The sequence below is a fragment of the Triticum urartu genome, chromosome 7A, assembly GCF_056163025.1.
Source record: "Triticum urartu cultivar PI428250 chromosome 7A, HENAU_Tu73, whole genome shotgun sequence".
In the NCBI taxonomy this organism is placed as follows: domain Eukaryota; kingdom Viridiplantae; phylum Streptophyta; class Magnoliopsida; order Poales; family Poaceae; genus Triticum; species Triticum urartu.
In genome coordinates, this window is record NC_141879.1 from 160,595,985 (window position 1) to 160,612,086 (window position 16,102).

The following is a 16,102-nucleotide window of genomic DNA, read 5'->3' on the forward strand; positions in this document are numbered from 1 at the left end:
GACACCTATAGAGCACCTTTATAATCACCCAGTTACGTTGTGATGTTTGGTAGCACACAAAGTGTTCCTCCGGTAAACAGGAGTTGCATAATCTCATAGTCATAGGAACATGTATAAATCATGAAGAAAGGAATAGCAACATACTAAACGATCGGGTGCTAAGCTAATGGAATGGGTCATGTCAATCAGATCATTCAACTAATGATGTGACCTCGTTAATCAAATAACAACTCTTTGTCCATGGTTAGGAAACATAACCATCTTTGATTAACGAGCTAGTCAAGTAGAGGCATACTAGTGACACTCTGTTTGTTTATATATTCACACATGTATTATGTTTCCGGTTAATACAATTCTAGCATGAATAATAAACATTTATCATGATATATGAGGAAATAAATAATAACTTTATTATTGCCTCTAGGGCATATTTCCTTCAGTCTCCCACTTGCACTAGAGTCAATAATCTAGATTACACAGTAATGATTCTAACACCCATGGAGTCTTGGTGCTGATCATGTTTTGCTCGTGGAAGAGGCTTAGTCAACGGGTCTGCAACATTCAGATCCGTATGTATCTTGCAAATCTCTATGTCTCCCACCTGGACTAGATCCCGGATGGAATTGAAGAGTCTCTTGATGTGCTTGGTTCTCTTGTGAAATCTGGATTCCTTTGCCAAGGCAATTGCACCAGTATTGTCACAAAAGATTTTCATTGGACCCGATGCACTAGGTATGACACCTAGATCGGTTATGAACTCCTTCATCCAAACTCCTTCGTTTGCTGCTTTTGAAGCAGCTATGTACTCCGTTTCACATGTAGATCCCGCCACGACGCTTTATTTAGAACTGCACCAACTGACAACTCCACCGTTTAATGTAAACACGTATCCGGTTTGCGATTTAGAATCGTCCGGATCAGTGTCAAAGCTTGCATCAACGTAACCGTTTATGATGAGCTCTTTGTCACCTCCATATACGAGAAACATATCCTTAGTCCTTTTCAGGTACTTCAGGATGTTCTTGACCGCTGTCCAGTGATCCACTCCTGGATTACTTTGGTACCTCCCTGCTAGACTTATAGCAAGGCACACATCAGGTCTGGTACACAACATTGCATACATGATAGAGCCTATGGCTGAAGCATAGGGAACATCTTTCATTTTCTCTCTATCTTCTGCAGTGGTCGGGCATTGAGTCTTACTCAACTTCACACCTTGTAACACAGGCAAGAACCCTTTCTTTGCTTGATCCATTTTGAACTTCTTCAAAACTTTGTCAAGGTATGTGCTTTGTGAAAGTCCAATTAAGCGTCTTGATCTATCTCTATAGATCTTAATGCCCAATATGTAAGCAGCTTCACCGAGGTCTTTCATTGAAAAACTCTTATTCAAGTATCCCTTTATGCTATCCAGAAATTCTATATCATTTCCGATTAGTAATATGTCATCTACATATAATATCAGAAATGCTACAGAGCTCCCACTCACTTTCTTGTAAATACAGGCTTCTCCAAAAGTCTGTACAAACCCAAATGCTTTGATTACACTATCAAAGCGTTTATTCCAACTCCGAGAGGCTTGCACCAGTCCATAAATAGATCGCTGGAGCTTGCACACTTTGTTAGCTCCCTTTGGATCGATAAAACCTTCTGGTTGCATCATATACAACTACTCTTCCAGAAATCCATTCAGGAATGCAGTTTTGACATCCATCTGCCAAATTTCATAATCATAAAATGCGGCAATTGCTAACATGGTTCGGACAGACTTAAGCATCGCTACGGGTGAGAAGGTCTCATCGTAGTCAATCCCTTGAACTTGTCGAAAACCTTTTGCGACAAGTCGAGCTTTGTAGACAGTAACATTACCGTCAGCGTCAGTCTTCTTCTTGAAGATCCATTTATTCTCAATTGCTTGCCGATCATCGGGCAAGTCAACCAAAGTCCACACTTTGTTCTCATACATGGATCCCATCTAAGATTTCATGGCTTCAAGCCATTTTGCGGAATCTGGGCTCACCATCGCTTCTTCATAGTTCGTAGGTTCATCATGATCTAGTAGCATGACTTCCAGAACAGGATTGCCGTACCACTCTGGTGCGGATCTTACTCTGGTTGATCTACGAGGTTCTGTAGTAACTTGATCTGAACTTCTGTGATCATCATCATTAACTTCCTCTCTAATTGGTTCAGACGTCACAGAAATCGGTTCCTGTGATGTGCTACTTTCCAATAAGGGAGCAGGTATAGTTACCTCATCAGGTTCTACTTTCCTCCCGCTCACTTCTTTCGAGAGAAACTCCTTCTCTAGAAAGGATCCATTCTTAGCAACGAATGTCTTGCCTTCGGATCTGTGATAGAAGGTGTACCCAACAGTCTCCTTTGGGTATCCTATGAAGACACATTTCTCCGATTTGGGTTCGAGCTTATCAGGTTGAGGTTTTTTTACATAAGCATCGCAGCCCCAAATTTTAAGAAACGACAACTTTGGTTTCTTGCTAAACCATAGTTCATAAGGCGTCGTCTCAACGGATTTTGATGGTGCCCTATTTAACGTGAATGCGGCCGTCTCTAAAGCATAACCCCAAAACGATAGCAGTAAATCTGTAAGAGACATCATAGATCGCACCATATCAAGTAAAGTACGATTACGATGTTCGGACACACCATTACGCTGTGGTGTTCCGAGTGGCGTGAGTTGCGAAACTATTCCGCATTGTTTCAAATGTAGACCAAACTCGTAACTCAAATATTCTCCTCCACGATCAGATCGCAGAAACTTTATTTTCTTGTTACGATGATTTTCAACCTCACTCTGAAATTCTTTAAACTTTTCAAATGTTTCAGACTTATGTTTCATTAAGTAGATATACCCATATCTGCTTAAATCATCTGTGAAGGTGAGAAAATAACGATATCCGCCACGAGCGTCAACATTCATTGGACCACATACATCTGTATGTATGATTTCCAACAAATCTGTTGCTATCTCCATAGTACTGGAGAACGGCGTTTTAGTCATCTTGCCCATGAGGCACGGTTCGCAAGTACCAAGTGATTCATAATCAAGTGGTTCCAAAAGTCCATCAGTATGGAGTTTCTTCATGCGCATTACACTGATATGACCTAAACGGCAGTGCCACAAATAAGTTGCACTATCATTATCAACTCTGCATCTTTTGGCTTCAACATTATGAATATGTGTATCACTACTATCGAGATTGATCAAAAATAGACCACTCTTTAAGGGTGCATGACCATAAAAGATATTACTCATATAAATAGAACAACCATTATTCTCTGATTTAAATGAATAACCGTCTCGCATCAAACAACATCCAGATATAATGTTCATGCTCAACGCTGGCACCAAATAACAATTATTTAGGTCTAATACTAATCCCGAAGGTAGATGTAGAGGTAGCGTGCCGACCGCGATCACATCGACTTTGGAACCATTTCCCACGCGCATCGTCACCTCGTCCTTTGCTAGTGTTCGCTTAATCCGTAGTCCCTGTTTCGAGTTGCAAATATTAGCAACAGAACCAGTATCAAATACCCAGGTGCTACTGCGAGCTCTAGTAAGGTACACATCAATAACATGTATATCACATATACCTTTGTTCACCTTGCCATCCTTCTTATCCGCCAAATACTTGGGGTAGTTCCGCTTCCAGTGACCAGTCTGCTTGCAGTAGAAGCACTCAGTTTCAGGCTTAGGTCCAGACTTGGGTTTCTTCTCCTGAGCAGCAACTTGTTTGCTGTTCTTCTTGAAGTTCCCCTTCTTCTTCCCTTTGCCCTTTTTCTTGAAACTAGTGGTCTTGTTGACCATCAACACTTGATGCTCCTTCTTGATTTCTACCTCCGCATCCTTTAGCATTGCGAAGAGCTCGAGAATTGTCTTATCCATCCCTTGCATATTATAGTTCATCACGAAGCTCTTGTAGTTTGGTGGAAGTGATTGGAGAATTCTGTCAATGACGCTATCATCCGGAAGATTAACTCCCAGTTGAATCAAGTGATTACAATACCCAGCCATCTTGAGTATATGCTCACTGACAGAACTATTCTCCTCCATCTTGCAGCTATAGAACTTATTGGAGACTTCATATCTCTCAATCCGGGCATTCTGCTGAAATATTAACTTCAACTCCTGGAACATCTCATATGCCCCATGACGTTCAAAACGTCGTTGAAGTCCCGGTTCTAAGCCGTAAAGCATGGCACATTGAACTATCGAGTAGTCATCAGCTTTGCTCTGCCAGACGTTCTTAACGTCGTCAGTTGCATCAGCAGCAGGCCTGGCACCCAGTGGTGCTTCCAGGACGTAACTCTTCTGTGCAGCAATGAGGATAATCCTCAAGTTACGGACCCAGTCCATGTAATTGCTACCATCATTTTTCAACTTTGCTTTCTCAAGGAACGCATTAAAATTCAACGGAACAACAGCACGGGCCATCTATCTACAATCAACATAAACAAGAAAGATACTATCAGGGACTAAGTTCATGATAAATTTAAGTTCAATTAATCATATTACTTAAGAACTCCCACTTAGATAGACATCCCTCTAATCTTCTAAGTGATCACGTGATCCAAATCAACTAAACCATAATCGATCATCACGTGAAATGGATTAGTCTTCAATGGTGAACATCATTATGTTGATCATATCTACTATATGATTCACGCTCGACCTTTCGGTCTCTGTGTTCCGAGGCCATATCTGCATATGCTAGGCTCGTCAAGTTTAACCCGAGTATTCTGCATGTGCAAAACTGGCTTGCACCCGTTGTAGATGGACGTAGAGCTTATCACACCCGATCATCACGTGGTGTCTGGGCACGACGAACTTTGGCAACGGTGCATACTCAGGGAGAACACTTCTTGATAATTAGTGAGAGATCATCTTATAATGCTACCATCAATCAAAGCAAGATAAGATGCATAAAAGATAAACATCACATGCAATCAATATAAGTGATATGATATGGCCATCATCATCTTGTGCTTGTGATCTCCATCTCCGAAGCACCGTCATGATCACCATCGTCACCGGCGCGACACCTTGATCTCCATCGTAGCATCGTTGTCGTCTCGCCAATCTTATGCTTCTACGACTATCGCTACCGCTTAGTGATAAAGTAAAGCATTACAGGGCGATTGCATTGCATACAATAAAGCGACAACCATATGGCTCCTGCCAGTTGCCGATAACTCGGTTACAAAACATGATCATCTCATACAATAAAATTTAGCATCATGTCTTGACCATATCACATCACAACATGCCCTGCAAAAACAAGTTAGACGTCCTCTACTTTGTTGTTGCAAGTTTTACGTGGCTGCTACGGGCTTTAAGCAAGAACCAATCTTACCTACGCATCAAAACCACAACGATAGTTTGTCAAGTTGATGCCGTTTTAACCTTCGCAAGGACTGGGCGTAGCCACACTCGGTTCAACTAAAGTTGGAGAAACTGACACCCGCCAGCCACCTGTGTGCAAAGCACGGCGGTAGAACCAGTCTCACGTAAGCGTACGCGTAATGTCGGTCCGGGCCACTTCATCCAACAATACCGCCGAACCAAAGTATGACATGCTGGTAGGCAGTATGACTTATATCGCCCACAACTCACTTGTGTTCTACTCGTGCATATAACATCAAACCATAAAACCTAGGCTCTGATACCACTGTTGGGGAACGTAGTAATTTCAAAAAAATTCCTACGCACACGCAAGATCATGGTGATGCATAGCAACGAGAGGGGAGAGTGTTGTCTACGTACCCTCGTAGACCGAAGCAGAAGCGTTGATGCAACGTAGAGGAAGTAGTCGTACGTCTTCCCGGTCCGACCGATCCAAGCACCGTTACTCCGGCACCTCCGAGTTCTTGGCACACGTACAACTCGATGACGCTCCCCGGGCTCCGATCCAGCAAAGCTTCGGGGATGAGTTCCGTCAGCACGATAGCGTGGTGACGATCTTGATGTTCTACCATTGCAGGGCTTCGCCTAAGCACTGCTACAATATGACCGAGGTGGAATATGGTGGAGGGGGGCACCGCACACGGCTAAGGAACGATCATGATGATCAACTTGTGTGTTTTAGGGTGCCCCTGCCCCCGTATATAAAGGAGCAAGGGGGAGGCCGGCCGGCCCTTGGGGCGCGCCAAGGAGAGGGGGGGAGTCCTCTTCCTAGCGGGAGTAGGACTCCCCTTTCCTAGTCCAACTAGGAATAGAGAGGGGGAAGGAAAGAGAGGGAGAGGTAGAGGGAAAGGGGGGCCGCGCCCCCCCTCCTAGTCCTATTCGGACTCCCCATGAGGGGGGGCACGCCACCTCCTGGGCTGCTGCCCTCTCTCTCCCCTCAGGCCCACTAAGGCCCATTACTTCCCCGGGGGGTTCCGGTAACCCCTCCGGCACTCCGGTTTTATCCGAAATCACCCAGAACAATTTTGGTGTCCGAATATAGTCGTCCAATATATCGATCTTAATGTCTCGACCATTTCGAGACTCCTCGTCATGTCCATGATCACATCCGGGACTCCGAACAACCTTCGGTACATCAAAATACATAAACTCATAATAACTGTCATCGTAACGTTAAGCATGCGGACCCTACGGTTCGAGAACAATGTAGACATGACCGAGACACGTCTCCGGTCAATAACCAATAGCGGGACCTGGATGCCCATATTGGCTCCTACATATTCTACGAAGATCTTTATCGGTTAGACCGCATGACAACATACGTTGTTCGCTTTGTCATCGGTATGTTACTTGCCCGAGATTCGATCGTCGGTATCCAATACCTAGTTCAATCTCGTTATTGGCAAGTCTCTTTACTCGTTCCATAATACATCATCTCACAACTAACACATTAGTTGTAATGCTTGCAAGGCTTATGTGATGTGCATTACCGAGAGGGCCCAGAGATACCTCTCCGACATTCGGAGTGACAAATCCTAATCTCGAAATACGCCAACCCAACAAGTACCTTCGGAGACACCAGCAAGCTTATTAACTTTCTCTTGTTTGGCGCTTAAGTCCTCCAGCGCTTGCTGTTGCACCAGAAAGTATGCATCTGAATTCTGCAGGGACTTCCTCAGTCCTTTGGCTTCCTGTTGCATAACATCTGATCGATGTCTTTCAACTTGAAGTAGAGACTCAAGAAGCCGAACTGATTCAGGCAACAAGTTCGAAGAGCTGGTGCCAGCAGTGGTAGCTAGTAACTCGAACACTACATCAAGACAGGACTTTCGGGTTGTCTCAGTGTCTTCATTATAGTTTTTATCAGCTTTCTTGGAGACCAAAAGGGATGTCTCACTATCTTGAACCTTATCTGCATTGCTTCCTCTACCATTGCATAACAGGGTACTCTTCTCCAATATTTTATCCGCGTTCTAAAAGAGAAACAAACAAACACATCTCAGGTTTACAATGTAGTATATGAAACTCATTTTGGTAAACCTGTTCAGTAGTAAGGTGGACAGGATAACAGCATGAAACAAACATATATCTATGTAGTATGGTCATTGTATGGTCTATATCATTCTAGTTTATGTTGCCAAATCAAGATAGATATAGTTTGAATCATATCTATTTAAGACAAAGCAGCATAGATAGAATATAAGTGTGGGAAACTACACAACAATAACAACACTTGTAATGTGCATGGCATGAGAACATAACTGTTTATTCAATTAAAACTGAAATCGACATAGAGCAAGTTACAACAGCAAACAGCCAAACACGTTGAAGAAACAGGTTTAAAACATACCTGTTGCGCCATTGGAGTTTCAGTTGCATCCTTCAAATTTGAAATTAGTTGGTATCAGAAAATACAGTGATGCAAGAGCAAAGTAGTATGAACCATAGCTACAGAACCTGACCTGAGAACAATTCTTCTTCTGCTTTAAGCGTTGACTTCGGGTTCGGAGCGGTGGTCCTCGTGATTTGGGCAATGCAGTTGCCTTACTAACTGCTCGTGTTTGGGTGCTCTGTGGTGGAGACGGTGCTGTGTCAACGGGAACTAGGTGTCTATCTGCTGCAGTTGGGGTTAGAAGGGGTGTAGCTGGTTCTCTGTCCAACTGGGTAGGGGTACAATCTGCATGAGTGTGGGTTATGTGTGGTGGGGCTGGTTCTTGGGCAAGTACGATCGTGGTTCTATCTACATCGACAGGTAGCACGATCTTTTCTGAAGACCGTGTTTTTACTCCCACAGATACTACCATCACTCCCTCCAATTGAAATGGCTGATAAACAAGAAAAGTAATTGAATGTACAGACATTGTAAGATAGACAAGTCCAATGGATAGTAGGGAAGAAAACAGGGCATGAAATAATTCACATTTATGTTGTCTAAGCAAAAAGAATAGCAGGACATAATTTCACATATATGATGGCTAATTAAACAGGATAGCATGACACAATTTCACATGTATGATTGCTAACTAAACAGGATAGAATGACATACTTCAAAATATGATGACTATGTAAACAGGATGACATGATTTAACTATACGATGTGTCTATTAAAGTGGTTGGCATGCCATAAATCACAAACATGCCGTCGATGGAAACATGATGGCATGATATAATTCACAGATAGAATGACATAATTTAAAATATGATGACTATGTAAACAGGATGATATGATATAACTATATTATGTCTTTAGAAAATGGGTTGGCATGCCATAATTCAGATACATGTTGTCTATGTAAACATCATGGCATGACATAATTCAAATATATGATTTATATACTAAGGAAGTGAGCAGAGGGCAATCGCATATATGATGTGTCAACTAAGGAGATGGCATTCAATATTGTGTATATGATCTAAAAACTAAGCATTGCAATACAACATATGCATTATATGAGTAATATAACCCTGCCAAGTTTGAGCATACACCCCAGGGGGATAATAGGACTGGTCATCTGCCTCTGAATCCTCCTCTAAAGAGCTATCTGTAACCAGCAAGATATCTACTTGAGCAGGTAGCATTGTCTGCTCTGAAGACCTTGTTTTCACTCCAGATTTCTCCATCACCAATTCAAATGGCTGATGCACAGGAAGAGCAGTTGAATATACAAACATTATCGACAAAAGCAATGAGAAATACAAAAAAAGGACGGCATGATATATTTCACATATATGACGCTTGCCTAAACAGCATGGCATTGCATAATTCATATACATAATGCCTTGCAACAAGATAACATTGCATAATTCACATATATAATGTCTTGCAACAAGATGTCATTGCATAATTCACATATATGGTAATTAGACACTAAAAAGGTGGCATTCACACAAAGCATGTCTAAACTAAGCAAATGACATAGCAATGCAAGATACCATACACACAATATGAGCAACATAACCCTGCCAAGTTAGGGCATGCACCTCGGGGGGGGATATGACTGGTCATCTGTCTCTGAATCCTACTCTGAGGAGCTATCGGTAACCAGCAAGACATGCGCTTCATCAAATAGCATTGTCTGCTTTGAAGACCTTGTTTCCACTCCAGATTTTTCCATGGCCGTGCCAAATGGCTGATGCACATGAAGAGTAATTGAATGTACTAAAATTGTTGACAAATTTAACACGTAATAAAAAAATGATGGCATGATATAATTCACATATAAGATGACTGGCTAACCAGGGTGGCATTGCAAAATTCACATATATGATGCCTGGCTAGACAAGATGGCATTGCATGATTCACATATATGATAAAGAAACTAAACAGATGGCATTGACACAAAGCATGTCTAAACTAAGCAGATGACATCTTTAATGTATACAGTAAGTAATGCAAGGCACCATATGCATGATATTACCAACATCAGCATGCCAAGTTAGAGCGAAGACCTCATGGGGTAAATAGGAGTGGTCTTCTCCTTCTGAATCGCCCTCATAACAGTTATCTTCCTCTTGATTAAGATCTGAAATGGGTGGAGGGGGGGCTGCCTTTGCGCCCACCATGGAACGACGTCTGCATGAAATTTTATTGCCACGCAAGGCTCGTCTCTTTTGCTCTACATGATCAATTCCATTGTGTACAATAACTGGCATGCATAGGAATAAAACATAGTGAGATTATGTAAGGAGTGCATGCACAAATCCAGAGTGATGGTAGCAAACTGTGGATAGACCCAAAACCAATGATAGCAGGCAGATAATAGCTTTAGTTAAAGAATACAGATAATGGCTCCTTTAATGTTTGTTTGCACCCAACATGAAACTCATAGTAGACACCGGAGATTAACCAGATAGTAGACAGATAGTACTGATTGCTGCCCCAATATGTACCCCACAACCATTTAAAAACTCAAGTTTCAGCATTAGTTTGGACCTGACTCGGAGTCTAATAGGTGAACACGACGATAATGTAGCATGTCATCATATTAAGCGACGCATAACGTAAGCAGACACGGAAGAGTGCGACCTCTCTTGCGGACCCGTGTAGTCCTCAAGGTCATCTGCTCAGTTGATGATGGTAATGCAGTTGCCGTGGCTGCCGGCGGCGGGGAAGAAGATCTGAGGCGGCGAAAGGCAGTCTGGAGAGCGGATCCCTGCTGTGGTGAACCCTTCCGTCATTGGAGCAGCTGAGTTGGGGTGGAACACAGCGCCGCAGGAGCAGGACAAACCACACAAGGTTTTCTTTGACACATATCTGTAACAGAAGTAATTGAGTAAGGGCTTGTTTGAATTTGAGGATTCTAACAATGCAGGGATAGGAAATAGACAGGAATAGGATAGGAATGCACGTGCAAAACAGAGAATTTAAAAACACAGGATTTCTACCAATCTGGTTGTTTGATTCACAACAATTGGAAGATCACAGGATGCAAAAAAGCATGGTGAGATTAAGTCAAACCACAAGAAAATGTACGGTTATAATGCCATTATGCTACTATCTCTTAGTCTTGTGCTTGATGAATAGGAATATGAAAAGGAGGAGAAGTGGAAATTAGAATTCCTACGGTTTTTATTTCAAGGAGACACTAAAGGAACAAATCCTACAGTTTTCCTTTGCACCAAATTCATGAAAAGTAGTACCAAAGGAAACTTTCCAATTCCGATGTTTTTCATTCACTTTTCCTTTCAAGCACTAGCGATTCTAGTAGGCAGGCTTGAGCAAGGAAAATCCTACACTAAAAAAATGTTTTTGTGCTACTTCTATTACTTTGGACCCAGGCCACTGCCATACTAGCTCAACTCCCAGGTCCATCGACAAATGCACAACTCAAACGCGCAGAGATAAATAATGATGGCATTCAAGAGAGTCCATCACGGATAGCTAAGTTGCCTGGTACCTCACTGCTTGTCATATAGCAGGATAAAATAATCGTATTTCCTGTTACTACGAGTGCTCAGTGGACAATATATATAACATGTAGAGTAAAAAAGAGATGCAACAAGTGTACAACCTCTTTGGCGAAGCCATGTCGATCTCAGCGTGATTGGGTTGGCCGGTGAGGATGCTCCGGCTGACTTGGCTGTCGGAGGAGGGGAAGAAGATCTTAGGCGTCTGGAGATGGAGCCCGAGGTACTGCTCCGCTGTGATGGAGGGTTTCATCGTTGGAGCAGATCCGGTGAGTTGTACGACGCCGAGGCTGAAGCAGGACAAGAGAGACAACGAACAACGTTAACCTGAGTGGAATTCTAATAGCATCTCCAATACATGAAGTAAAATACATAACCACAAAGTGCTAGATGTAAAATACATTAGCCGCTCATCTCCGAACTTAACTGTCGAAACTGAATTTAACTATCGAAACTGAACTTAACTGTCAAAATTGAATTTTGCTATCGAAACTGAATTTTGCTGTCGAAACTGAACGCACTAGCAAGGTGAGGCTACACGTCGGTCGACTGACTTTTTCATCTCTGGTCAGTCGATTTTGCAGCCATTGGATACGAAATCTAGGGCCTGTGGTTCATCTTCAACCTCCACCCCCGTGAGCCGGCCAAACAGCAGCCCCCCGCCGCCCGCGGCAGGCGGTGCGCCGCCCCGCCCACCCCGAAAACACTCCCCACCGCCGGTCCGCCGCCACCCCGGCCATCCCTCTAGGCCCCCCGTGCCGAGCTTTTTCTCCGGTGATCCCCACGCCACCGCCCCGCCAACGCCCCGCCACCGCCAGCGACCACCACCCCCATCCTGAACCCTAAGATACATAGTGGGGTACCTCTCTGGCGAGCCCCCCTCCCTGCTGCGGCTGGTTCTTCCTTCACCTCGGCGAGCCCCCCCACCCCCCTGAAAATCGACTGACCCAAAAGTCGATTCAGTCGACTGAAGTGTAGCTAAATCGGAGTAGCATTGCAAGCAAGAGCAAGAGAGAGAGCAGCAGCGCGAGCAAGAGCAATAGCAAGAGCAAACCAGGCAGGGGACCAAGAGCAAGAGCAGAGCAGCAGCGCGAGCGAGAGCTAAAGCAGCAGCAGATCCTATTGATGTGGACGTCGCCGCCGAGGGAGCGACGCCGTGGAGGAAGTGGCCGGCGACGCCGCCGTGGATGGAGCCGCGCCGTGTCGGCTCGGGACCGAGCGCGGGCAGCACCATGAGATCGAATCAAGAAGAAAATGCGGCGATTAGTGTACAACCTCTTTGGTGGCGCCGATTAGGCCGCAGCTTCATCTGAGGAAACGGTGATGATGATGCTCTTCCGGTGGTGCAGGTGAAGACGGCGGTGTGGGAATGGAGGTGGCGCGAAAGACAAGGGGAACGTCGGGGCAGCTCCTTGGAGGTGGAGGACGGGGTGGCTGAACCGGCCAGACGATGAGATCGACGACGGATCCTCATCCGGTACGGTGGATGAGGGACGTCGATGTTGGGGAACATTGCAGAAAACAAAAATTTTCCTACGGTTTCACCAAGATCCATCTATGAGTTGATCTAGCAACGAGTATTCAGATTGCATCTACATACCTTTGTAGATCGCGAGCGGAAGCGTTCACTAGAACGTGGATGATGGAGTCGTACTCGCCGTGATCCAAATCACCGATGACCAAGCGCCGAACGGACGACACCTCCGCGTTCAGCACACGTATGGAGCGGAAGACGTCTCCTCCTTCTTGATCCAGCAAGGGGGAAGGAGAGGTTGATGAAGATCCAACAGCACGACGGTGTGCTGGTGGATGCAGTTGTCACTGCAGCAGGGCTTCGCCGAGCGTCTGCGTGAGAGGGAGAGGTGTAGCAGGGGAGAGGGAGGCGCCAAGATGCAAGGGTGCGGCTGCCCCCCCCCTCCCCCCCTTTATATAGGCCCCCTGGGGGGGCGCCGGCCCTTGGAGATCCAATCTCCCAAGGGGGGCGGCGGCCAAGGGGGGTGGAGTACCCCCCAAGGCAAGTGGGGCGCCCCCCAACCCTAGGGTTTCAACCCTAGGCGCAAGGGGGTGGGCCAAGGGGGGCGCACCAGCCCACTATGGGCTGGTTCCCCCTCCCACTTCAGCCCATGGGGCCCTCTAGGATGGGTGGCCCCACCCGGTGGACCCCCGGGACCCATCCGGTGGTCCCGGTACAATACCGGTGACCCCGAAACTTTCTCGTTGGCCGAAACAGCACTTCTATATATAATTCTTTACCTCCGGACCATTCCGGAACTCCTCGTGACGTCCGGGATCTCATCCGGGACTCCGAACAACTTTCGGATTACTGCATATTCATATCTTTACAACCCTAGCGTCACCGGACCTTAAGTGTGTAGACCCTACGGGTTCGGGAGACATGTAGACATGACCGAGACGCCTCTCCGGCCAATAACCAACAGCGGGATCTGGATACCCATGTTGGCTCCCACATGCTCCTCGATGATCTCATCAGATGAACCACGATGTCGAGGACTTAATCAATCCTGTATTAAATTCCCTTTGTCAATCGGTACGTTACTTGCCCGAGACTCGATCGTCGGTATCCCAATACCTTGTTCAATCTCGTTACCGGCAAGTCACTTTACTCGTACCGTAATGCATGATCCCGTGACCAACCCCTTGGTCACATTGAGCTCATTATGATGATGCATTACCGAGTGGGCCCAAGAGATACCTCTCCGTCATACGGAGTGACAAATCCCAGTCTCGGTTCGTGCCAACCCAACAGACACTTTCGGAGATACCCGTAGTGTACCTTTATAGCCACCCACTTACGTTGTGACGTTTGGCACACCCAAAGCACTCATACGGTATCCGGGAGTTGCACAACCTCATGGTCTAAGGAAATGATACTTGACATTGCAAAAGCTCTAGCAAACGAACTACACGATCTTTGTGCTATGCTTAGGTTTGGGTATTGTCCATCCATCATTCTCCTAATGATGTGACCCCGTTATCAATGACATCCCTATGTCCATAGCCAGGAAACCATGACTATCTATTGATCAACGAGCTAGTCAACTAGAGGCTCACTAGGGACACATTGTGGTCTATGTATTCACACATGTATTACGATTTCCGGACAATACAATTATAGCATGAACAATAGAGAATTATCATGAACAAGGAAATATAATAATCTTTTATTATTGCCTCTAGGGTATATTTCCAACAGTCTCCCACTTGCACTAGAGACAATAGCTAGTTACATTGTGATGAATCGAACACCCATGGAATTTTGGTGTTGATCATGTTTTGCTCTAGGGAGAGGTTTAGTCAACGGATCTGCCACATTCAGGTCCGTATGTACTTTACAAATCTCTATGTCTCCATTTTGAACACTTTCACGAATGGAGTTGAAGCGACGCTTGATATGTCTGGTCTTCCTGTGAAACCTGGGCTCCTTCGCAAGGGCAATAGCTCCAGTGTTGTCACAGAAGAGAGTCATCGGGTCCGACGCATTGGGTATGACTCCTAGGTCGGTAATGAACTCCTTCATCCAGATTGCTTCTTGTGCTGCCTCCGAGGCTGCCATATATTCCGCTTCACATGTAGATCCCGCCACGATGCTTTGCTTGCAACTGCACCAGCTTACTGCCCCACCATTCAAAATATACACGTATCCGGTTTGTGACTTAGAGTCATCCAGATCCGTGTCGAAGCTAGCGTCGACGTAACCCTTTACGACAAGCTCTTCGGCACCTCCATAAACGAGAAACATATCCTTGGTCCTCTTCAGGTACTTCAGGATGTTTTTGACCGCTGTCCAGTGTTCCTTGCCGGGATTACTTTGGTACCTACCTACCAAACTTACAGCAAGGTTTACATCAGGTCTGGTACACAGCATGGCATACATAATAGACCCTATGGCTGAGGCATAGGGTATGATACTCATCTCTTCTATATCTTCTGCCGTGGTCGGGCATTGAGCCGTGCTCAATCGCACACCTTGCAATACAGGCAAGAACCCCTTCTTGGACTGATCCATATTGAACTTCTTCAATATCTTGTCAAGGTACGTACTTTGTGAAAGACCGATGAGGCGTCTCGATCTATCTCTATAGATCTTGATGCCTAATATATAAGCAGCTTCTCCAAGGTCCTTCATTGAAAAACTCTTATTCAAGTAGGCCTTAACGCTGTCCAAAAGTTCTATATCATTTCCCATCAAAAGTATGTCATCTACATATAATATGATAAATGCTACAGAGCTCCCACTCACTTTCTTGTAAATGCAGGCTTCTCCATAAGTCTGCATAAACCCAAACGCCTTGATCATCTCATCAAAGCGAATGTTCCAACTCCGAGATGCTTGCACCAGCCCATAAATGGATCGCTGGAGCTTGCATACCTTGTTAGCATTCTTAGGGTCGACAAAACCTTCCGGCTGCATCATATATAGTTCTTCCTTAAGATAGCCGTTAAGGAATGCCATTTTGACGTCCATTTGCCATATCTCATAATCATAGTATGCGGCAATTGCTAACATGATTCGGACGGACTTCAGCTTCGCTACGGGAGAGAAAGTCTCATCGTAGTCAACCCCTTGAACTTGCCGATAACCCTTAGCGACAAGTCGAGCTTTATAGATGGTGACATTACCATCTGCGTCCGTCTTCTTCTTAAAGATCCATTTATTTTCTATCGCTCGCCGATCATCGGGCAAGTCTGTCAAAGTCCATACTTTGTTTTCATACATGGATCCTATCTCGGACTGCATGGCCTCCA